At 39.0% G+C, this 26,165-nt stretch overlaps 1 long non-coding RNA gene across 1 annotated transcript; it reads left to right on the forward strand.

The window, feature by feature from the left end:
- Positions 1–1,272: 1,272 nt before the first annotated feature.
- LOC140946205 (uncharacterized) lies at positions 1,273–12,281 on the forward strand. Its single transcript, XR_012166819.1, has 4 exons — positions 1,273–1,459; positions 4,304–4,419; positions 5,414–5,525; positions 12,014–12,281. It is a non-coding gene; the product is annotated as an uncharacterized lncRNA (long non-coding RNA).
- Positions 12,282–26,165: the final 13,884 nt, after the last annotated feature.

Consider the following 26,165-nt stretch of genomic DNA (forward strand, 5'->3'; position numbering starts at 1 on the left):
CTAAGGTCCTCTGACCACCGTTCACTTCTATCCAAGCCATTAATTTTCTTTTTTCCGTCTTCTTCTTCTTTATTAGTGTATATCAGGAGGCTCCTGTAAATATTTTGTAAAAGTGTGAATAGAATTGAATTTAATTGAAAAAAACGGTGTATACAACACGGCCGGGATATCCTGTATAAACTGCTTATTAGTAATGGTAACAGGACTGAGTGGAGTCCAATTCAGTCTGTAATCATACGAGTGATTAACAAAATCGGACGACCGCGTAGCGGGAGTCCGATTTGTTTAATCACGAGTATGATTACAGACCGAATTGGACGACACGAAGTTCTGTTACCAATTAATCATAACTTTAACAAAATTTGTGACATAATAGGCTATTTTTTAAATCAAAACACAAGAAATTCGAAATTTTGTTTTGTTAGCAGTGAAAAAAAAAGCCATTTAAGCGCGCGCGTGATGGCGCGTACTGTCCAATTACTTAGGCATGACGCGTACTGTCCTATTAAACTGTCCAATTAAGGCTGAAATCAGGGCAGTTGATAGCCAATCAGATTTGACAATTTTGTTATAGTTGTAACCGAAGTCACGCGTATTAGTGTCCAACCGCTTTATTTTATAAATCACACTCCTACGGTACTGTACAACCAAAAATACAAAGAATACGAAATTACGAAAAATGTAGAAATCAGTACAAAATAACAAATACATCAAAGAAAACGGAAAAGCGTACAAATGGCGTATGACTAAAATTTACGTTAACGGTTTCTTGACTTAACGTTAAAAGGAATGAGCTGTTCTTGACCGATAAAAACTGTAAAAAACACTGACCGACAACACTAAGTTTATACCAAAAAACTTGACAGATTACGTAACATTACGCAACGATGGTGACACCAAAAAGAAAGTAAACAATATAACAAAAGAAAACTATAAACAATTACAACTAATTGCAAGTAGACGCGAACAAAAAAAACAAAGAAAACCCTAAGTTCTAGAAGTTTCGCTTTAACAATAGTTATGATTATTATTATTATGATTATGATTATGATTATTATTATTATCACTATTGTTGTCATTTTTTTGAGTATTTTAGTGAGGCAAAGGTAGCACTATTCATTAACATGCCCCTACAGGCATAACAATGTTTTCTGAGGCCCTCGAAGCTCGCGCTTTGCAGTAGAGCGCGTTTACGCCCGAGTCGATGAAAGCTCGCGCGTGAGCCTCACGCGCCAAAGAAAACTGGGTCCTAAAAAGAAACCAATATGGCGACTGGACACGCCGAACTCGTGTGCTTTTTAAAAGGACGCGAAGTAACAAAATTAGACTTCAGGAACTCCGATTTGACCTCCATCGATTCTTTGACTTATTCGTCAACGCTTGGCCTCATTTGTAGCATAGAAACTCACGGATGTGGCATGGCAGAAGTCGTGAAAAATCAAGGCACAGGTCTTGTGAGGTATGCTATGAAATACAGGGCAAATTTTCTAGATATATTCGTTGGGGTGGCTCGGTGGCTCGGTAGTCCCGACTAACGAGCCACCGAGCCGTCGAGCCACTAAACTATATAACCTCGACTGAAGAGCCACCGAGCCGCCGAGCCACTAAAATATATACCTATAATCTGCTATAATACGTACTAAAATATATGCCTTCTATGTCTGTCTTATACTTATATGTCTTATATCTTTCTCGTTCTTTAAACACTTGTCATGACTAGCGAGCCACCGAGCCACCTCTGTTTAAGACCTTAAAATATGGCCCTGTATTCTGTAGTTGCTCCAGCTAAGGTTTAAAATCATCAAGGAAATTCCCGAAGAGCCCTTTCGCGTGCTTTTAATCATCCCCGTCCTCTAATATAGGGTCTGGGAAATACAGGTTTCACTGTATATCAATCCTGGGGAATGGGGGTTGAGGGGGCGGGGGTGATTGGGGGAACTTAAGGAATTTTTGCAGGAAGATGTGGCTTTGGGACAGACACCAAGACACCAAGATGTTGGTTGAAAAGTGAGGTGAAGCGAAATTGTTCAAGTCCGACTTTGAGGTGCCTGGATACTTGTCACTTTAAGAACGACAAGGAAACTGCACAGACTTAATTTTTGCAAAGGCTTCTGGGACTGTTACTAGTGACAGGGAGAAAAATTGACCAATATTATGGGTGACTGGCACAGGCCCAGTAACCATCCCAGAAACAAGTGCAGGAGGCAGTTTGGCTCCAGTTCCCTCCCATTTTGTGAAGTGTTTGACATAGCTTCTCAAATGAACAATAATAATTGATGAAATTTAAAGCTAAGTTCACAAAAATTTTATGGTAATTAAAATTCAATACCCAAACCACCATTCCATACCAGTTTGCCTGTTCACCTCTGTATTACATGAAAAATAATGTCAAAGATAAAGTAAAAAGCAAAAGAAAAATAGAAAAACATTAAAAAAGGAATTAGCAGAAGGTGAATGGATGGCTGAAAGCATTGCAATTGCCCACGTGGAAAACTTTGTGCTCTTTCCCATTTTTGCCACAACCAATAGCTATGCCTGTAGAGTATAGTCTATATTGATAAAATATGGCCACATTTGCACAGTCATCTGTGCAAAAACAATTTGGGATGGGACAGGGTTAAATAATTGGATGGCCTGTGGCACCCTATTATGGAATATAATGGGCTTTCCCCGGTGTAAAAAGACAAAATGGCAGACAACTCACCCAGAAGACGTTAGGTGTCCCACTCCCTCTTCAATTGGGCTGATTTTTGCGGGGAAGATACGGGTCATTTCAGGTCATCAGATTTGAAAGTCAATTTGGAACAAACTCAAAATTATTTTGTGGAGATATTGGCCCTTTATCTATGAATGATTATCTAAATATGCAGTATTCAATGATGTAATTAGCCTGTACGGGAACTGCAGAAACAATGGCTCCCATGGTCCCCATGGGAAAAGCTTCAACTTGTTGCAAATTTAGTCCTGCATGTGATAAGTCTTTCCTAACTACAGAGGAAAATGCCATTTGTAGACTGCCCTGTCAAACTGAAACATATTCACTTGCCATGGATAGTAAGAAGGGCCTTAAATGCAATATCCCACAGAAATAAAACTGAAACTTAATTTGTTTTGCAAGTTTTAAGAAACAGGAATTTGTGTTATTTAATAGTATTTAAAACACCAAAATTGACCCTGTCTCGTTTTGTAAGCGGAGAAAGACTATTATCTTTGGAATTTCCAGAGGATCAAATAATTAAGTCACATAATACTGTAATGCTATATTATATGGGAACTTAAAGATAAAAACTTTCTCGAAATAGACATTATCTGTTTAGATGACACTGTAAAGTATCGGATTATGGCGATTAAAACAAATGAATACTTCATACTTTTCTCCAACAGCGTGACTTTCAGAAAGCCTCAGGGACGGATTGACACAGATTGATTGATGAATTGATACCAGGCTTCTATCGGTCAAAGTCAAATGTCCCGACCCCAGGGTCGCTTCGCACGATCAAAAGCCCGACATGGGGATAGTCTCAGGCATCAAATCCCCTCTCCTTGCCTGCACCCCCCCCCCTCACGGAATTTACATTGATAGGAGCATTATATATCGTGCGCACAAGTTCTGTCATATAACTCCTCTACTCGCAGAATTACATTGGTTACCAGTGGGCTCCAGGATACATTATAAGATACTCTTCATAACTTTTAAAATTTTGCATGGCCTATCACCTAAGTACCTTTCAGATTTAATTAGTATTCAACAGCCTTCGTCCTACCATTTGAGGCGCAACGACAATGGTCGTTTGTTGGAAAGACAAAGTGTGAAAACAAAGAAAACATTGGGAGACAGATCCTTCCAGGTAGCTGCTCCTTTCCTGTGAAATAAGCTGCCAAGGTCCGCGCGCGAAGCAACGAACTTAGAATCTTTTAAGACTTTAATTAAGACATTTTTATTTAAGGAATCATTTCAGTTATCTTAGTTTATCTATATCTTTATCTATAATTATCTTTTACTCATTTTATGTAAATATTTTTTATGATTTTTATAGAAAGATTTGTAAAATTTTTAGTTATTAATTACTGTTGTGATGCGCTTTTGAATATTCTATAGAAAAGGCGCAATACAAATAATAAATGTTGTTATTGTTATTGTTAATTACATGCTTTATTAATTCATTGTAATAATAACTGTAATAATAATTATCATGGGTGACAAACTACTTCTTAATTAATTTTAGCACAAAATTTCAGCCCTAATTTATAATTTGAAATGTGAGATTACAATGTTGCTATGGCAACCTTCTGTACGTTTCAGTGCCAAGATGGCGGCAAAGTTTTTAAACAATGATATGAATGAAGACATCAAGGCATTAAAAGACGCTTCAGAAAACCTAAACACACAAAAGAGCACATCAAGAAGGATTCTATCAGGTATTTTGTCAAAAAATTTTGAAAATTCTAAACTTAAGCCAAAATTCAAGCTCTTAACTTTTCAATGCGTGAAGTTCTTGATTGATCGACTATTGTGACTCGGTCTATTCACCTTTGTCAGGATACTTGTTTAAATGTCTTCAAAAAATTGTTGCCACAAGTTTTATGGCAGATACATAAATGATGTTGGAGACATTTTAAAGCTGACTTGACTCCAAGTTGAAGAGAGAAGGGATTTGAATTTTCTTAAGTATACTTTTAAAGCACTTCACGCTAAGCAATAGCCTTCATCAGTGTTCATAATTAAACTTACAGAGGGATTCTATATGTAGAAGTTTGTGCTCTTCAGACTCTACATATGTATAAGATTAAGTTCCCCCGGAAAATGGGACAATTTCCCAGGACATTGCGGCTGCCCTTTTAACAACGTCTCTGATAATCTTAAAAACTTAGACGATTCTAATATATTTAGTTTGCGCATTTTTAAATTCATAAAAAACTTATCTTAATAATTAAGATAAGCCAGCCTGTGCCTGGTTCTTTATGAATTTAAAAATGCGCAAACTAAATAGATTAAAAACGTCTAACTTTTTGAGAATAAATAAAATATGTACCAATTACTTACAATAAACATATACTATTTAAAAAAATAGAATAAATAATGGTTAAAAGAGAGAATATTTTATTCAATTTTATTGTATTTTTTAAGTTTAATTCATACGATTAAATTGTAAATATTCTCTCTTTTAATCGTTATTTATTCTATTTTTTTTAGTATATTCTTATTGTAAGTAATTGGTACATATTTTTATTTTTTAGTTAGTAACAGATGAAGAGCCACAATGTGGAAACCCCATTATTGAACTGTACTACTTACTTACTTACTTACTTACACTGCCTTACTTCAGTTTTTAAATTATTTTTTATGCAAGTTCTATTCTTTAAAAAGTTGGGTCCGTTTAAGTCAATTTTTATCAATGATATTTCCCTTTAGTGATGGACTGGTCATTTTGTCATATATTTGGGAATCTTGATGAAGAAGAATAGCATGACAACCTGAAGGACAATATGCTGTAATCAGAAAACCAGACAGCTCTGAAGACATGGTAAAGAACTCTTCTAACTTTCTTACAGTAATATGTTGTATTCATATGTTACAGGTCAAATTTCATTTCAGGTTAATTTTGATTTAACCTAGGTTGATTCTCAATTTCATGTGTTTCCTAACCCTGATTCATGAATAATTAGGGCTAGGAGACAAAGGAAATTAAGAATCAACCCAGGTAAAGAAAAAATTTAAACTGAAATCAAATTTGACCTGTACCACATATATGCCATGTACTGTGACACAATTGATTAAATACCACCCTCGATTAAACGCCACAGATAGTTCTAAGCAAAATATCAATAAATGCTACCTTTGAAAAAATACTTTACACAGTCAGAGGAAAGGTTGTTTATTTGTGGATTTTGAGAACAAAAATTAATAACAAGTACGTTACAGCTGGGTAATCTATCACAAGCCAAACAGTTACGATTCTGTACTAAGACAATGGAATTTTTCAGTCAGTCATTTAGGCATTCAGTCAGTGAATGACCAACCTATCAGACATTAGTAACTTGGTCAGTCAGTCAGTCTATGAAAAACAAGTCAATTATCACTCAGTCTTTCAGTCAGTGATATATCTGCCAAATAACACAGAATGTTTATCCAATGTCAAAGACAAATGGTTACAGACTGCTTAGCCCACAAATAGCAGGGGTTAATGTAGACAGGTAGAGCAATCTAGGCTGTTGAAACAAAAGGAAAAAAATGAATTGTAGTGACCCCAAGAGTAATAAAGTATCCAAACAAACAGATTTAACTCAACCAATGTCATTGCAAACGTAACATGGCCGCCACTATCAAAAGCACATGGTTTTTCCTATCCCAGCATACTCAGCGGCCTAATACATTACATCTCTCCTTTCCTCAGACAAATGCTCCTTTACATGGAAAAGAAATCTCCACTAACAATAATGTCAGCTATACTAATGATAAAGTCTCTTCTTCTAAAATACGCAAACAGAAACTTAAATGTTCAAACTGTATAATTATAGTTTTGAAGAGAGAATCAGTGTTCATGTTCCCCAAAGAATTAGTCTCTAATTTTTCTCTTAATCTCTCTGGCAATCTCCTTGTCCTCTGGGGTCTCAAATTCCTTGATCGCTCTTGTGCTGCTCCAACATTCTCCTGCAGATCAGGGCACTCCCCTCTATCCAGCAGCCCGGCAGTTGATTCTGGTATGGTTGGTTGGTAAGCTGATGGCACTGGGTCTAATTCCTGCTGGGGTGTGGGGGGTGTTGACACAGAGTCTGACCCTTGTTGGGGTGTGGGATCTCCCTCTCTAATGTATTGCTTGACATGACTTCTGGAGTACTGGTTCCCTGTTGGACTCTCTACTACGAGGCTGTTTCCGGTCTTACTGACGACCTTAAAGGGGTTTGGGTTGAATGCAGTGCTGAGTTTGTTAATCTTGTCTTGTTGGACAAGAACCTCATCACCCAGTTCAATGCTGGAGGGACTGGCCCTGCCGTGTATGTCTGCATAAGCTTTACTCTTAGCTCTCTGTTCAGCATCGCGATCATGTACTTCATGGTCATAAGCATGGTCGATGCTTAAATCAGGGATCTTCCCCTTGACTTTTCAGTTAAACAGTACTTCAGCGGGACTCCTTCCAGTCGTATTATGGGAAATGCTTCTATAGGCAGTGAGATACTTCCTTAATTCTGCTCTCCATGGTTTTTTCTCTGCAATTTGTAGTCGTTTCAACAGTGACCGATTCTGTCTCTCGACCTCTCCGTTGGCTTGGGCCCACTTGGAAGTAACTTTCTGATGTATAATACTGTGCTGTTCACAATATTCTCTAAATTCATTCGACTTAAATTGTGGACCATTGTCTGACTTGATGGTATTTGGCAGCCCATGTCTGTAGAAGGTATCAGCCAGACAGTCTATGATCTTTTCAGTGGTAGTGGACTTCATAACCTCGACTTCGTAAAATCGGCTGTAGTAATCAGCAAAAACTAATAGTGAATGTCCGGATGGTAGTGGTCCCATTAAATCTACTGCTAAGTCTTGCCAGGGTCTATCGGGTAATGAGGTGGATCGAATAGGTTCAGGGGGATCTGGCCGTTTATCCATCCCTGGCCACCATACCTTGGTTCTGAGGTTCTGTTTGGTGCCAACCACGCCCAAGTGGCCTTCATGAGCAAGTGCTAAGGTCCTTGGCTGCAGCTTGCTAGGAATAATAATGCGTGTACCTCTAAGCACGAGCTGATCAATGACGCACAACTCCCCCGCCACTGTCATATATTGTCTACACTTTTCAAACTGCCCCGTTGCAATAGCTTTCCTCACTTCTTTCAGCTCTTCATCATCAGCAGAGGCCTCTTCTTTCTCACAGGTTGTGAGTGTTGTTGGTGTTGCACTTACAGCAACAAACCTAACATACTCTTCAGTACACCGCTGGTGGTTGTCAGGTTAAACCCTCCTATGAAGTAGTCGTGACAATGGATCAGCTATGTTCTAAAGCACAGGCCTGTGTATCACACTGAAATCATATGGCTGTAATCTGAGGACCCATCGCTCTATCCGTGCACATGGTCTTGACCGTGGACGATATATGACCTCTAAAGGCTTGTGGTCGGTCTCTACAACAAACTTCATCCCATACACATAGACATGGAATTTCTCAAACGCCCACACCACACCCAGTGCCTCCTTCTCTGTCTGGGAATATCTCTGCTCACATCCGGTAAAACTACGACTAGCATAACATACCAGTGTCCATGCACTGTCCTGCTCCTGTACAAGAACATTGCCCAGCCCAACTGGACTGGCGTCCGTGATTATCTTGGTGGGTGTATTCTTATCGAAATATGCCAAAGTGCAAGCTTCTGCTATCTTCTGTTTGAGAAATTCAAAGGACTTCTTCTTCTCTGGTCCAAATTCGAAGGGTGTCTCTTTCCTTGTCAGCCTTCGCAGTGGTTCAGATAAAGTGGCAAAGTGAGGTATGAACTGGCTACTGTAGTTGGCTAAACCCAGAAAGCTACGTACATCTGACGCACTCTTTGGTTCTTCCACCTCTAATACTGCTTTAACACGATCTGCTGTAGGACCAATACCTTTCTCTGAAAGCAGCATGCCCATGAACACCAGCCTGTCCGTATTGAACAAACATTTCTCAGCATTTAAAGTGAGACCACACTCTTGCAGACGCTCTATAGTCTGGTGGAGACGCCTGTTGTGTGTTTCTGTGTCGGGACCATGTACCACAATGTCATCCAAAATGTTTTCGACACCTTTAATACCTGCCAGGGCTGAAGCAATTTCATGCTGATATTGTTCACTGGCAGAACATACACCAAAGAGCAAGCGCTTGTATTGAAACAAGCAGCATTGAGGGTTAGTTTGGTTCCTACTGTCATGCAAATGAGTTGTATTGTTTGGGAGCCCTCTGATTGGTTCCGTTGGAGAACAATGGTTCGGAAATCGGAAGTCTTCGGGAGTCGTTGGAAGTCGTCGGGAAGAGTCGTCGGAGAGGCTCGGCAGTCGGAAGTCGTCGGAGCAGAAAAGTAATTAAATATTCAAAGACCAGTCAAGTGAAGTAGTGGATTTCCTGGCGTACAGATAAATTGAAGGGAAAAAGTCACGGAAAAAAGGAAAGTGAGTATTAGAATAAATAAAGGAAACTGAAAAGAAACGTGGAAAGGTAAAAAAGTCAGTTTAAGAAGAAAACGTGCTTACAGTCAGATTGCGAAATGGTCTAAAACAATGGACTACATGTGCGATATGGAAATTGTAAGGGTTTGGTGGAGGCACATGGAACAAGGCGAACAAATCAGAAAGATGGAGAACCCAAGGGAAAGCGAAATAAACCAATGATCGAATAAAGGTTTGTTTTAGGTAGCTAAAACGAAGCGTCACTTCTCAGAAGGCTGCTCCTTGAGTAAGTTGTTTTTGCTAGCGGTTTAGATTCGTCTACATTTTTCTACGATGGCACGTTCGTTTTCTCCATTAAGACCACTTCCTCAGCTTCACCGAGAACCTCGTGAACCCTCAAGTCCTCTTTCCCTACAGCAACTAGCGCTGATGGCAGTACCTAACCCCGGGGAAACCGCCCGCCACTTTTTACCACCATGGCATATCCTAAGACAGGAGTTGGAAAACAGAGAGTATGAAGAGATGCGAGAAAAGTTTCTTAAAGAACATGCGAAAAAATTCAGGTATGTGATGGAGGAGTTAAGATAGGTTGACGATTTGAATTAGACCTGGAGTTTGTTTCCTAGCCACGTGGCGCTGTTAGTACGCTTAGGAATGTAAAGCTATTGAAAAAAGTGCACTGGCCGCTTACAGTAATGTTTGGTTTTTCAATTATAGAAAGACGTTGACGCAAATTAAATGGATTTTTGTGCGCAATTATGTCATTCTCTCTGCCTGGATGGAAGCTGCTTTGTTGGATGCTGCGAATGTATAAAGTGTTATAAATTCTGTTGGAGTTTGCGAATCTGTAAAGTGGTTTAAGTACTGAAATTTTGTTTCGTTTGTTCATGGGAAAACCCTTATGAATCTTAGATTGTTAAGAGATTGGGACGTACCACTATTTATGAAAATATGTCTTGTCAATTATCCACTATAGAATTACGCTAAAATTAATAGAAGCCTACAGAGACACCGATAAAGAACGATGACCAGTCGATATTTTTTGTGGCTTTGTGAGCAAATGCATGGAAACCTTTCATCGTGGAAAAAACCTGAAAACTTTTTCCTTTATATTCAGTCATATGTACATTTTGTAAACGAAGTGTAAGAAGTTGATTTCTTTGTTTTAGACATGTTCTCAACCTTTTGAAACTTGTTGCTGATGTTTCTTGGTCACCTTCATTCACTGCGTGGTTTCTCAATTTTATTTAGGGCATCCTGTGAAAGGATAGAAATGTATAAAGATTTAAATCGGTCTGCAAGCCTAATTGTGTTATGGTTATCAATGTAGAGTGTATTTTTATTTTCTAGACATGTTTTGAATGATGTTAAACGTTGGAAAAAAAAAAAGAAAGGTCCCGTTAGGAGATGGCTAACCTTTTCCGATTGTGGTCATTGTGATCGCATTTTCAAATGGAAATTAACGTTGGATGGATTAAGAATGGCGTGGAAAGGCCAGCAAATTAATTGGCAGAAAGAAAGTTATTTTATAACATAACAAAAGTAAATCGCGCGCTCTGATTGGTCAGTCAGCCACTACCATTTGCCCGTGGGTGCACGCCAAGAAAATGAGCTAGCGCGGTAAAATTTAGGCAAATTCAACAAATCTCTTCTCCTGACGGTAAAATACACCAATGAAATGCACAAATGAAAAGTGGAAGTTGAAGAAAATACTAAGTGTCGTTTTGAAGGAAAAAAGACAAAAGATCAAGCGACAAATTTGCCCTGGATGAATTAATCACTGTTTTCCTCGCGGCTAGAATCGGCTGAAGGAAAATCGAGCGAGCGAAGATTTAAGGTATATTTCGTGTGTTTTTTGTAGAAGAGAAAGTCTGTTTGAAATGTAAATTTATCAATTAGCATTTTGTTATTGACTTTTTGGTCAAGCTGATGCTAAATTCAAGCACATGTTTTAGGAAACACGCTCAAATTCGAGACAGCTTTGTTGTGAAGTTTTCATCGCATCGATTAAAAATTTTAGTTGAGTTTAAACGGGCACATTACGCTGGAATAAGCGAATTTCATTTGAGTACAGAAACATTTGGGTTTTCAAATAAATTTTTCAAAAAATAACTTCTGTGTGCGTTATTTTGTTCCTTAGTGTTCATTCATAACAGTCGTTCGAGAACGGTCGAAAAACAACAGCTTCAGCGCCGGCAGTGTGTCGGCGAATTTCAGTTGCAACTTTGACTTTCATAGCTGGATTTCCCCAGACAGATTTCGATACAAAGCTAGTTAATTTCTTTTTAAAATTAGTGTTACCTGTTATTCTAAAGGAATTACAGTCAAATTTTCTCATTTCGACTTTACGTTTATTTCAAAAATTATCACATAAATAAGGTTGATAATTATTTCATTTCTTTAGTTTTAGCTTATTTTTTAGAGTCTTTTTAGTTGGTGTTTATAGTTGCAGCTATAGTTTTCCCTCAAAGTTTTTACCCTAATATTAAGAGCAAGTAGACAAATGCCATTCAGAATAACAACGAAAAACGTTTTGCAATTTACCTGAAGACGGAGAACGGTTGATTCAGCGAAAGAAAAACTCAAAGGCAAGTTTTTGAAAACATAAAATATGATTTGTTTACGCGCGGGCAGATGGCAGCATACATGAACTCGGACCGATGACTCAACCGAAGGCAAATGGAAAATAATGTTTTCAAGAAGCTAGAGTCGCACGAGGCGATACGCTTCTTTCGTGCTTAGCAACCTCCCGCCTGCATCCATAACTCCATGGTTGCACGCTGCACGTTTACCATTTCTTAAGTATAGTAAAATTGTATTCTAGACCCGTAGGTTTTCTAGTGGAAGAACTCAGTTAATGAAAGTGACTTTCTCCTTTATCTTTTCTAGAAAATCTCTGTTTGAAATCAAATGTCTCCCCTGTTGTCCTTTTACAACATCAGCATCGTGAGTTTAAAACTATGTATGGACGACATCACAGATGCTGGTTATTGGAAATATATGAACGCAACCCCGTGCCAAAAAGCTCAAATGCAACTAAAATTTTTTGCCATGTATCTGCGTGTATATGAAGAATTTTAGGCGAGTCGCAGTATGTGACTCATTTGTCCTATTTGTAATGTAAGGTCGTGAATAAAGAAAGTACATTGTAAAAGAACAGTGAAAAGTTATTGACTAGGGAGAAAGCAAAAACAACATGAAATAAATGTTGTAGGGAAAAAGCTAAAACAACATGAAATAAACGTTGTAGGGAAAAGCGGGAAAATAGCTTGAAGCGGGAAAAACAGCTACAATGAATATTGAAAAACGTGCAGTTTATCACGAATAAAAAATCCAAGGGCAAACGCCGTGACCTTCTGTGACCTAGGAAAACGTGCACTCTAGAACGACTTCAAATCTAGGAAAAACAATACCAAGATAGCGGATTAATGACCTCAATAGAAACCAAGATTGCGTTTTAATTGATTTAAACAATACCAAGATAGCAGAGTAATTACTTTAAAAAAAAGGAAGAGAGTTTAAGACCCTGTTTACATGGAGTGGGGGACACCGGCCTAGTGGGGTTGGTTTCTTTTGTTTTCACGCTCTGGGGGACTCAAAACAAAAGAAACCTACCCCACTAGACCGGGGTTCCCCACTCCATGTAAACAGGGTTTAAGTCAAAGATAGAAGGAAACGAAACGTAACTTAAAGTAAGAGATTATGTAGAAAGAACGTGGGAAAATAGAAAACGTGCAGGGTAGCACGTCCACGAAATGACTAGGCAAGGTAAAACACGTCATAGAACTTGCGTAGCTCAGCAAAATAAAAGCGAGATGTACGTCAATAAACCATGCTTGGTTGAGTTTGTATGCAAATTCTGCTCAAAGGTCGAAGCTGTTGTGGACATAAATTTCGCCCAGTGAGCGATGGCTGTTTATTCAGCGAAAAGGAGTTGCGGGTGATAGGTGATCAAATCAACAAGAATGAATCATCAAGCGTTTGACAGCGAGATTGACGGTAAGTAATTGCTTGTAACAAGAGTTATTTGAAAACTGTGATGCCTCATTCCTTTGAGTTATGAACAACGCCGAGACTTAAAAGATAACAACATCGCCCCTTAGTCAATGGTAAAGACTAGTGGGAAAATTCAACTGTAGCGAACCGTCTTGAAGGGTGGCGAGCTAAAATAGACGAGGCTTAAGGGATAACCACGTCGCCTCATTGGCTGTTAGAAAGACTAGTGGGAAAATGTAGCGGTTACGAACTGTCTGGAAGGATGGCGAACTAAAAATAGATGAAACCCATGGCATAACCATGTCGCCCCATTGACTGATATAAAGACTAGTGGGAAAATTCAACAGTAGCGAACCGTCTTGAAGGGTGGCGAGCTAAAATAGACAAGGCTTAAGGGATAACCACGTCGCCCCATGCTTTGTTGTGAAGACTAGTACGAAACATAAGTTGGGGCGAACTGTCTTGAAGTGGTAGCGACATGAACTTTGCGTTAAATTATGTTTTCTAGATCCTCTTGAAGAAGACAGTGATGTCCTGTTAGCCGCAGCCTGTAGATTCGACCAAAGGGAAGGGAATCCCATCTTTCGTGCCATATTTACAGCAGTCGGGAGAAACAGGTCCTTTTGTAGTATAGTAGAACAGAGAAGATTTCGTTTAACGTTTCAGCAATTGAGAACGGCGGGCGACAACGAACCACTCGGGGAAGCCATTACAGAAGCTATTAGACAAGGTTTACAGCGAGTAGTAACGCAGGACCAAATCAATCCTGCCGATTATTCGTTACTGGTGGCCATTCATTCCAATTCATTTACTCATGTCTGGAGTCAATCTTTCGTCATGTGCCTTTAAACGAGTGGCTTAGTAATCAAGAGTACGCACGCGCACTTTTAGAACATTTAGTGCGGAAATTAAACGCAGCGGAAGTCGTGGATCCAGAAAGAGATGGTTTCTTTGTGGATCTCACATTGTGAAACGGCTGGGGCGTGGTGGAGCTTTCGAACGTAACAACCCTGGACGAATTGCCTGGGAAAAGATCGCAAAGAAAAGGAAATGTATCATAAGAATCCAAAACAAAGACGACTTGTGTTGCGCAAGAGCAATCGTCACCATGAAAGAAAGAGTGGATAAGGGGTCCCATTACCAAAATCTGAGACGTGGAAGACCGATTCAAGAACGTTGGGCCCGTCTCCGCCATCAAGAAGCGGGTGTTCCCGAAGGCCCCTGCGGGTTCGAGGAATTGCAAAAATTCCAAGATTACCTCGGACCGCATGGGTACCAGCTCATCGTGGTTGAACCCTCAAAATGTTTAATCGTTATTACAGATGCACAGTATAATCAAGCCCCTTATTTCGTTGGTCTTGTAAAACATCAAGGACATTTTGACTCAGAAGTATTCCTGCCCCTATGAATCGATCGTATTATTGTCGTCTTTGCGATAGAGGTTTCAATACACAGGACACCCAACACCATAACTGCGAAGGGCAGAATTGCAATGCTTGTACTAGAACCAACAAAACGTGTCTTAATTTTGCTGCCTGGATCAAACCCACCTTTTATTGTCCAGACTGTAACGTCATGTTTTACGGACAAAACTGTTTTGGGGCTCATAAAGCCAAAGGTCCAAAGAGAACAGATCAAAGTGTGTGTGATTCATGGAAGATTAAATGTCCTCTCGGTTGTGCCCACTACCCCTTCAATCCTAAAAAGCCGCACAAATGCTATCACGTGAGTTGTACCAATTGCGGAGGATTTAAACACGTGAACAATCGTTGGTATATTCAACCCATTGTTGAAAAAGAACCACAAGAACAAGAGGAACAAGACCCCTCGGAAGAACCGTTACAATGGCAATGTGAGGATGATGATAACGAGAACGAAAACAGTGCCCCCCCCCACCACGCCCTATCTTAGTCTTTGCCGATATAGAATGTGCTCTATCAGAAGACCGTGTGTTCGTCCCCAATCTTATTTGCTGGTCAAGTGAGGAAGATGGTGACGAAGAACATCATTTCGACACCATGGAAGAATTTATAGAAGCCTTGAAAGCACTCACAGAAGTGGAGACCGATGCCAGAGGCGCAAAGTCATTACCTTTTTTCATAACTTTAGGGGGTTTGACGGCAATTTTATTTTAGCACAGGCGGCCCAAACTCACGTTAGGAGGGAAGGGTGTAATTTACATACCATAGGTGACGCGCCGGTGTCGCGTTACAGGCGACCGTTGAAAATATAAGAGACTGTATAAGACATATATATTACTGAGATCTGCGAACGCTAAATAACGCTAAACCTTACTTTTTCTTAAATGAAATGAATAAAAAAGACTTACCGGCAATGTATTCCACTGCATTTTGGTGTTTGATTGTCGTTTACTGTTTTTTTGGGTTTATTACGTAACCACTGTTATTCCTTTCATAGAACGAAGTGAAGGCTGGTCACTTCGATCTGTCGGGGTCCTGGACCAGTCGCAACAAGAATGCCGTTTTTTTCGCCGAAATTCAAATCCACTGCAAACTTTTCAGCTCCAGCCCAAGAGGGAAACCTCTCTCTCTCTCTGGGAGATCGGCTCGAAAAGAGATCCATAATTTCTCCATCAAATCGAGCCATTTGTGCCGGACTTCGAGACACGTCTGGCTTTCATCCAGTGCCTGTGACCACTGTCGCGCTTACCAACTAATTTGCATTATGACAATTAGCACTTACACGACGGGTGCCAGGGCGGAAATGACACGTCAACTAGGCTCTTGCATCGTGAAAAAGCGAGTGCTCTAAAGCCGATCTCCCAGAGAGAAAGAAGAGGTTTCCCTCTTGGGCTGGAGCTGAAAAGTTTGCAGTGGATTTGAATTTAGGCGAAAAAAACGGCATTCTTGTTGCGACTGGTCCAGGACCGCGACAGATCGAAGTGACCAGCCTTCACTTCGTTCTATGAAAGGAGTAACAGCGGTTACGCAATAAAGCCAAAAAAAAAAACAGTAAAACGACAAACAGACACCAAAACGCAGTGAAATACATTGCGGGTAAGTCTTTTTTATTCATTTCATTTAAGAAAAAGTAAGGTTTACCGTTATTTAGCGTTCGCAGATCTCAGTAATATATTTCTCATACAAAGTCTCTTATATTTTCAACGGTTGCCTGTAATGCGACACCGGCGTGTCACCTATGGCATGTAAATTACATTACACTCCTCCCTCGTAACGTGAGTTTGGGCTGCCTCTGATTTTAGAAGCCCTCTACGAGCAAGGTCGGGCCGTGGAAAGTCCATTAACCGTGGGCGCTAAAATTTTGTATTTTGAAAGCGGCGATCTCATGTTTAAGGGCAGTCTCAACTTCTTTGCCATGCCACTCGAAAAATTTTCTTGCTACGTTTAACCTAACGGAACTGCACAAGGGTTGGTTTCCCCATGCCTTCAACAAAGAATGCAACTTTTCGTATGTTGGTCCATTTCCCCCCAAAGAAGATTATGATCCAGACAGCATGGACAGTAAGAAACGACAAAAATTTCTTACGTGGTACAACCAGCAGGTGTCCTCCAACGCCATCTTTAACTTCCAGGAAGAGCTGCTGAAATATTGTGAGAGTGATGTTGCATTATTAAAAGGTTGTTTAAAATTGGTCAAAGAATTCGAAGAAATTGCTGGCTTTAATCCTTTCACTCAATCCATTACCGTTGCTGCTGACATGAAACAAGATAAATGACATGAAACAGGACCGAATCAATTAGTGTCCATAATAGAGTCGATTTCCATCTTCGAACGGCATATTCCCCAAAATTAACAGCCGCTGGTAATCGAGGATGACGATTAACAAAGTGGAACCCAAAAATAATTGCAGTTTAATAAGCGAAACGTAAGATTAAAACTTGGCTTTGCACCAATTAGTAATTGCAAAAACTCTCTTGTAACGACGGCTTAAAGAAATTCAGACTTAATTGAAATGGTGGACTGTGAATAAAGAAAGCCAAATAGTAGCAAGTTAAAAGCATAAAATTCGGTCGTCTCTTCGAGTCGCAAACTCCAGAGAGATACGTCGTCTTTCAACGGAGTTTAAGGACCTTACGAAACTACGACAGCGACGGCAACGGGAACGTCTAAAACTCTACGGGTTTATTTGAGCAAAACAACACCTCTGCACGTGCACCAAGCTTTTAATTTGTACATTTCTTTGCCGTCCTGCACAACTACGACGTGAAATGACCAAATTTTGAGTTGACTTGAGAACGGGAACAGCAAGGCGATAAAGTTTACTTTCTCTCTCTAACCTTGGACACGGTCCCCTCTCTTCAGTTCCAATCTAACTTCCCTACTTTCAAGTAACTGGGTGACTTGGCATAAGGGCGAAAAAGTTTCAAAGGACGCGAAGTCTATTTTTCAGCGATGTTTTCATTGGTTTCGCCGTTGTCGGATCGTAAGGTCCCTTTTGTAACTCGAAGAGACGGCTGAAATTTTGAAATATTTTCGGGTCTGTCGTGAATTTTAAATGTCACTTTTATTGCAGATAAAGTGAAGAAGATATACCACACAAATAATAAAAACCGACTTATCTATACTTCAAGTGATCAAGGAATCTAAAACTTATTGTTTTTTTACAAACTTTGTCTAAAACAAAACCACGACTACAAAACTGAAACAAACTGCCGCTCTGGTACAAGATCTATGACAAAGCAGCAATGAACTTGATTTTTCCCTGCACGGAAAAGAAAGATAAACTAAAGTCAAGAAACGTAAACGTTCCTAAAAATTATTTTGAGCCGAGTCGTAGCTAGCATCCACACTGAAAATTAATTTTTCCCCATTTATTAGTCTTCCTGACTCCACGGAGTACCATGTGGTAAACAGTTGATGTATTACAGCCAAAGGTCCTGCAGGGAAGTAAGCAATAAAGAAGCAATTTGGCTATGTTTTTTATTATTTTTTTTGATAACTTGCGTGAAAGGTGAAAAAAGGGGAAGGGGTTAAGTGGGGGATTGTTAGGAAAGTGCTTGATCCCCCCCTCCCCTATTCGACACCGGCCAAGCAGGCAAGTCCATTTCCGAGTTGTCTTGAAAAAAAATACATTTGTAAACATAACATTATCTCTTTCCCATTGCAACAAAAAACACCTGCTCCCTTCGGTGTATTAAAAATATTAGCATATCATAATACTGTTGCAAAGTCACAGAAACTGTCTCCAGGTAATTATAGTTATCCATTATATTTGCTTAATACAGAAAAACTAAACAAAACTGACTCAAAAAAAAAATTAAAATTCACTCATAAACAAAAAGTTTGAAGATCAGCATCTCATGACGTCTCAGAGAGTTTTTAATCAATACAATTAAATATTGTTGTGGTCATTTTCACTGTCCCGAAAAGTGCTATATGTGGGGATATTAATCTGAAACAGTTCTCCATTTAAAAATGGAAACTTCCATTTTAAAATGGAACTGGAGAGTAAGGCCTTTTTACTCGGGATATTTCACTGATAATCCAATCAGAACGATCTATCGTAAGTGCTATTAAGTGTGTGAGATCATCCCACATCTAAACCAATCAAATGGGGACAAAGATATGTGATATTTTGGAATGTTGGGATATCTCGCGTATGAGCCAATGAGTGAGTCTCTTATCACACTGGTAACTTCACATCATTTCCGATCTCAAAATAAATAAAAGATAAGACATCTGCTATCAGGTTAAAAGGTCATTTACACAATGAAGATAGAAATATACTGTTTCCGTTCTCATAAACTTAACACAAAATCCGTCAGTTTGTTTATGTGAGGGGTTTTGTGGTTTGTCGGCCGACCGATTTTCTCACAGGCGCTAGGATACGAAGCCAGAGATGTGAGAGAATTCTTGAACGCAAAAAAAAATCAAAAATCGATTCGCTAATATTTCAAGATAAGTGCAAAAAAAAACTATCCTTGATCCGGCCACCGTCGAGTATCAGTTAAACGACAGTTTTTTTCTCCAGTTTCAATAAAACTTCGTTACTGAGATGATGAATACATGAATCAATCATACATTAAAATTGCGGGATGAAGAAATAAAAGCACAGAAGATCATGACAGTTATAAATACGCAATTTATGCTGTTGGGAAAAGAAAGCCTGGTGCGTTACCGTTGTTAAGGTACACAGATCTTTTTTTTCCATCTTATCTTCGACTCTTTTGTTGCAATCTCACTTTACTTTCTAGCAAACAAGAGGGGTTCGAGTACATTAGCTCGCAGCGCAAATTTCAATCATTATACATCATCGCTATTTTAAAATCATAAGTAGCGGAATATTCCGCACATAGACAAATCAGACCCGCTTCTTTTTTGGGGTGCGGGATAATCCCGTGTTCCAAATTAATACATGACGCAACATGAAAATGTCCAAGGGACAAGTGAGCTAAAGCTCAAACATCGCAAACCTGGGACTATATTACATTGGAAAACTTCAGGTAATGAAAACATTCCTCCTTTCAAAAATGAAGCGCTACCCATTATGTGCTAAAAGTGTTAAAAATTCAGGCGGACTAGGATTGCTTGTAGTACATGTACTGAAGTGATCCAGTTATGCTTCGGGCTTGTGATAGAATTTATCGATTCCCCTCATTGAGATTATTGTCCACTCAACGATATTTTTCTAAAGCGAAACAGATCGATGAGCGTGTGTCCGGCGTACTCATATGCATTTCTGTTTCAATATCTAATTTCATTCATCATGTGATGATAAATAAACAAGACGCTGTGTGAGCGTATATTTGGGCGTGGTCGGACTAATGGTATGATACTTTGAACATGCCTTATTGCAGCTAAAGAAAGTTGTCATCATATCTTACCAGAGAAGACAAATCCTTCACTCCACGTGTTTGCTGAACCACACAGCTTATACAGTATGTCCCAATCCACAACAAAAATAATGTCATTTCACGACAATGTTTGAAAATATGCACATCTTCAATGCAGACGTGCTTGCAGCCAAATTGAACATATGACATAAGTGGTTATGGCGTAGAGAGTAAGGTTTATCTCAGCTCCACTGATACTGACAAATGGGTTTTCACACCCATCACTTTGTACAGTGTATTCCGGTTACTAACAAGGGCAAATAAAGTTCCTTAAGTCCAGTATCCACAAGGATTAATAAGAGAGTAACACATTGCATTAACTGCTATAGGGTAGCACTGTTTACAGGAACATTGGTAACTATTAACATTTGATATACTACAATTTTCAACATTACTTGAGAAAAGATGAGGTTCAAAGGTGGCAATATGTACACCTTTAAGTTCATATATATCCTCATTCCTATGTAGAGTCTGAAAATATCGTACTAATTTATGCATGGATGGTATTTCCAACAATACACATGTCCCTTCACTATGACTGTTATGATACATATCTCTAGCATGAGAATCAAATACATTATATCCCCCAACCTCAGTGCTGTAGATACTAACACCAATAATTGCCACCATTAAAATGAATGAGTTGTAGTTCAAAGCCAAGAGTGTTTCAAATGCGGTAACCTGTGAGTGGCATATACAGTAGTGATGGATGTCACAAGTATAACTGTCACTGCATGTTTTCAAGGTGGAAAAATTGCTCAAACACTGAAACCATTCCTGGCAATTCTGTTAACATTAACATAGATTGTCTTGCAAGCAGTGACAGACTAGAATATCAATGAATACCAACAATCATTTTTTGAGTCATATCATCAACTGAAGTAATCTTTGTTATCTTACTGTAAATTAAAGCGCACAGACTCATTGCGACACATCGTTGTCCACCATTTTCCCCAAATCCTGTAACATTTCCTTGACAGTATGGAGCATTAATTGTTTTGTAGCATCTACATAAACTGAAGGTCCTGTATTCTTCTCTATATCAGTACAAAGCTTAAATTGGCCAAAATTAACCCGGTAATTCAAACTGTTTTAAGCACTATAAAATGGATAATTACTTGTATAGAGGGGCAAATTCTTACTTAGAAGCCTATTTGGATATCTCATTCCACCTAAATCGCCTGTGCTCTGATGCTTAGACGACAGATACACCTTCCCTCGTTTACGAACTAGTTTTGGAGTTGCCCCTTAAGTAAAAACCTCACACTGTTACAGTTTAACTTCTGTACCTGTTTAAGTGTAAACCTTTTCTATTTTTAACGTAACAATGAATTTCAGACGACAATGGTGTATTTTTCCGAATACTCTTCCATACAAAAAGTGTCACTTTCCGTGTTTTCTGTAACAAAGATTTTAATTTGCTCATCGGTAGTCTGCTAGGGGCATGACGGTAACCGGTCATTTCGTTCCATGGTCAGATCGTTCCATAAAATAGTCAGTTCGTTCCACAAAAAAGACAGTTCGATGAAAAGTCAAGTAAATCTTTCTAAATTTGTTGAGTGAACGATCGATTCGATCCATCCTAAATCGTTTGAAAGCAAACAAGAGACGATTTCAACCAGCCACGGGCTTTAACATTTAAACCGCTGCTTTGAGAATCGATAGTTTTGAAAGATATACCACCTTCAGAACGGCATAGCTTTTACTTGCTGTACAGTATTTCGAAGCGCTTGTAACCTAAATATTTCTTTGCAGCGCCCGATTTATGCAAATTTTGAAAACAACGCGAGTTTCGAATTACAATCTCGATTTTATGGTAATTTGTCATGCCGAAAATATAATTGGACTAACCTGATTTAAACCAATGAAATTTTAAGTTCTGTTATAAATAAATTTCCCACGACGAGATCTCAATTCAGCTTCTTTTATTTCCTCCACAACACAATTTTCCTTCTGTACAACTAGCTCATTACCTTCTCTTGTCGTCACCTCGCTGCCATCAAAACACTCCACACAAAACTTGCTGATAATGCAAAATCTCGACGCACAGCATCGTACATGTACTGCGTCACAACATACACAATTAGATGAAAAAACACAACACGCAATACAAAAAAAAGTTCATTAACCGTCATCCTGCTAAACAAAATTGAAATAATAAAAAGAATTGTTGCAGTTATCACCGTAGTTCCAAAAGAAGTCTCAGTCCCTTTTGGTTGCAATTGTTGACAATCGTCTCTTCCTTCATCGGAACATATTTTTATCACAGACAACTCGCTGTGTTCCGCAATGCAAAAATCAAAATCACTATTGTCACACTGATAACCAGCTACGCAAATCTTGCGACTCTCAAACTTGTTCAACATTCCTCTATTCAAACTCTTATCCATTTTACACGTACACTCCTGATATTCCAATTTGTTATTACGTCTATGGGGTCCATGAGTCTTTGATGTCATTGAATGTCTTGATAATTTGATTTGTTTTTCTTTGAGTTCGCGGACCAGCCCATTCCGAAAACACTCAGGGTTATATTTTAGTGTGGGCCTACCGCGGACAGTGTATGCATTTGTAAGTTTAACCCGGGATAACATGATTGAACAATATAATAACACGTGCCTCGAAACGCCGCGGCCAAATGTTATCCAAACTGCTTCTCACTGCTGCTTCGAAAAATTTCGGATCAAACGATATCCAAATCGTCCCTCATTGGATTATCCACTCGACCTAACAAAATCGACCAATCACAAAATAAAGAAAAGAAAATGGACATAAAATAAAGAAAACCGCAAATTCACATGACCTCTTAGGAAACATGCAATTAAAACTGTCTTTCTATGATTGGTGCATTTCGATCCTCTCGTCAAAAAAATGTCAGACGCCAATCATCTTAGCGGACCTCTTAGGAAACGAAAGTTTTCTTCAACGGGTCCAAAAGGTCATTGTTTATGATTTGTGATTGGTGGATTTCGATCCGTTTTTTTAGTTTCTGTGTTTCAAGGTTCGTTGCTTGTGATCTTATTGTGACCAAAACCCGACGTTAATATTCCAAATATTTTTGATAGATTTCATCCCTGGACTTCAGACTTCCAAATTTCGATGAAGCAAAAATACTGAAGCTTCAAATTAACTTTTGAGATCGTAAAAGTGCGATTAAGTGCCGTGTGCTAGCAGAGCTTTCTTTCCCACATGCCTCTTACCTTGTACAAGACGTTCGAATGGCAGACATTCGCCTCGCTTTGCTTGTTTACTTGCCTTGTTTACGTTAGCACGTATTGCGTGCCTATTGCACATTTGCGTCAAAACAAGCCGTTTCCATTACTCTATTTGGGCCACGCCCAAATAATAATCATAAAATAGCGGAATCATCCCCCGCGGTAGCGAATAAGCACGAGTTTATCCTTGGAACTATCTCAATCATCGGCATTGTGGTTTACGAAGAATCCGATCTCCTCACGTTTCGGTTTGCCCTCGCTACAGCTCTAACAACCTTTAGTGGATTTTCAGCCTCGTTATTGCATTGACCTTCTTTTTAAGCTTACTTTTTAACCCTGTGACAAACACTTTTACTCCTATTTATAAAATTGAGGTCATTGTGGTATTTTACGAGACCTGTCCGGAAACCTCAGTTGTGAGTAGCTGACTAAAGGAGACTCACAAATTGAGGCAAAATTATTATAAAAGTTAGCTGTGAGTCACCCTGATCAGCAACGTGAGCAAATTATTGCACTGGGGTAAAAGACAAAAACACAGAACGTAAAACATTCCTACCTTTTGCGGTCGGCACTTCATCGACACTGGTTGCCTCCCACGTCCTTTTTGATGTTTTCGTTTGCAGTAATAACCATTGTTAACGTTAGGCCATCTTACTCTGTATCCGACACGAGTAAACAGTACAAGAGTTCCGCAGCTACCATTTTCATTGTCTAGCAACTTTTGTAGCCTATTTAGGTCACTCAATTACCTTGCCAATGATTTTCGCGCCCTTTTGGCAGCAAAAACCTCTCACAACGAGGCAGAGACCTTTCTCTCATTTTTGCCTCGTCGTGAGAGACCTCTGCTAGCAGGGAATGGTAACGGAAACAAGGTTTAAAGCGTTAAAGGTTCTATCGTTGTGTGGCTGGGAGATGGTTTTTTAAGCTCTTTCAGTAAAGATAACAATGCTAATTTTTTCGTAAAAAAGAAGTGCAATGAAGCTTTCCGGGGTGTCTATACTCGAACAAACTTTAAGTCAAATCTCATACTCGTAGCCGTTCTCGTCCTGGAATCTAAAGGTCTCTATCACTGGCAAATTGATGAAGGACGATTTCTTTCTTCCCTGACGTTTCTCAAGCTCTTAGTAATATCAGTATAAAGGTTAAGTTTTGCACTGCATGGTCAGCTTCATGTCAAACCCAGGTCAGAGAATTTTTTTGTTCGTGTTGAGATAAAAGTGAAGACTTCCGGTCATGTCAATAAGGTGAATTGACCCTTGATGACTGTTGATCAAATTTCAGAACATTGTGGCCTTGAACTGGAAACTTTTTACAATTTTATCTACTATATCATGTACATGTATCTCCGGGCGTCATTTGAGTCCCATTTATCATATGAAACATTTTTCGTCTTTTCTTCTTCACAATTGCTTTTGCAATATTATTGGAAAAGTGAAAGAGACTAAAATAATAGGCATATTTTTTCTATCCGTGAAACATCTCCATCTGCGACGAGAGAAAAGTAAGGGAGTCAAGAGAAGGAATTTTATCGCAAACTGACGTAGTTCTAGCTCATTCTTTTGTGGCTCTCCAGTCTCGCGTGCACACCATGGTCCAAGCGCTATAATATAAAAATTCCAGTATTACCCCGGGGGTGCTCCTTGGTGCCGACACTATTACGATAAACAGGAGCCATTATGGCTCTTGCGATAAAGTAATAGTCTTTGGAGGAGAATTAAAAATGTGGCCCTCATAGGAAAAGGGGGCTTACGTTATTTTGAATAAACACCTTAAATGCCGCGTTTAAAACGCAAATAAACGGGTGTCAAACAGTTTCAAACCCGTTTCAAACATTTTGAAACGCCTTTGACTTTACAGCGTTTTAAACGGGGAAACGCGTTTGTGGCGTTTGAAATGCTTGGTTAACATGCATATAAGACATATAACTACTAAATTCGAGGACGGGAACATTTTAGTGACTCCACAGGTTCCCGTTTTATGAATTCCTTCAGAATGTTTGCAGAATGCGTGTGATATCAAACAGGTACCAGAAACTGCTTTGATGAGTCCAAGTGCATTTACTTAGTATTGCTTTATTTTATACTGTAAACATCAGTGAAAATCTAGATAGAGCTAATGTACAGTGCAAAACCTAACGTGTTCAGAAAATGATTACCTGCTTAACAAGCTCTCTTCCCGGAGTGGTGCTTTCAACAAAGACACGAGAATTCAAAGTTTTCTTTCATGTTTTTGAACAACACAGATATGGCATGAATGCTTCTCTAAGCCTCAAAGCCAACACACGGATCATTTTTGGCTGCTCTGCGATATTTTTCTTGCCGTTGCTTTTCCGTTTGGTTTCTATAAAATAGATACTGCCTCTGCAGTATTGTCGTCGATTTGTATTTCATACTTTTATCAGTAAATAGTCACGCGTTTAACCTTTGCTACGTTTGTTATGTAACTTGCGGTTAACATTCCATGTCCATATATGGGCATAAAGAAATGCTGAAATTATTTCCCTCTGTTATTTGAGGGGCACACAACGACTGTTTTCTGTAAAACATTAGTTTGAAGAAGCAAAAATTACCTAAAAGTTTCGATAAGTCAAGAAAGGCTAAAAATTTCTAGATGACTGTGTCACCTTTCTACTATGTTTTTGGCGTTTTTCTATTTACGTTTTTAACAGGTTTTGTGTTACAACGGTGACCATTTCTGCCCGATAAAAATTGCAGAGAGGAAATGAAAAATCCACATAAAGTTGACATCTCTAGTGAAAATGTTAAAAACAATGAAAGAATGAATTTAACAGTTGCAAATCGCGTGCCAATATGGATCATTTATTGGATTCAACCCTCGCAGAAACATAATGCTTTCTTTGAGCGCTTTTGGAACAAAAAGGTGATATAAGTACAGTTCGATACAGTATACAGTGGCAAAGGTATTCTAGTTTGTGCTTATTACGTGTTTAAGTCTGCATCAACACATACATTAAAGAAATGCCGTGACTATTTTGGGAAATGTGCTTACATCATT

The sequence above is a fragment of the Porites lutea genome, chromosome 8 (genome assembly GCF_958299795.1).
Source record: "Porites lutea chromosome 8, jaPorLute2.1, whole genome shotgun sequence".
Lineage (NCBI taxonomy): Eukaryota > Metazoa > Cnidaria > Anthozoa > Scleractinia > Poritidae > Porites > Porites lutea.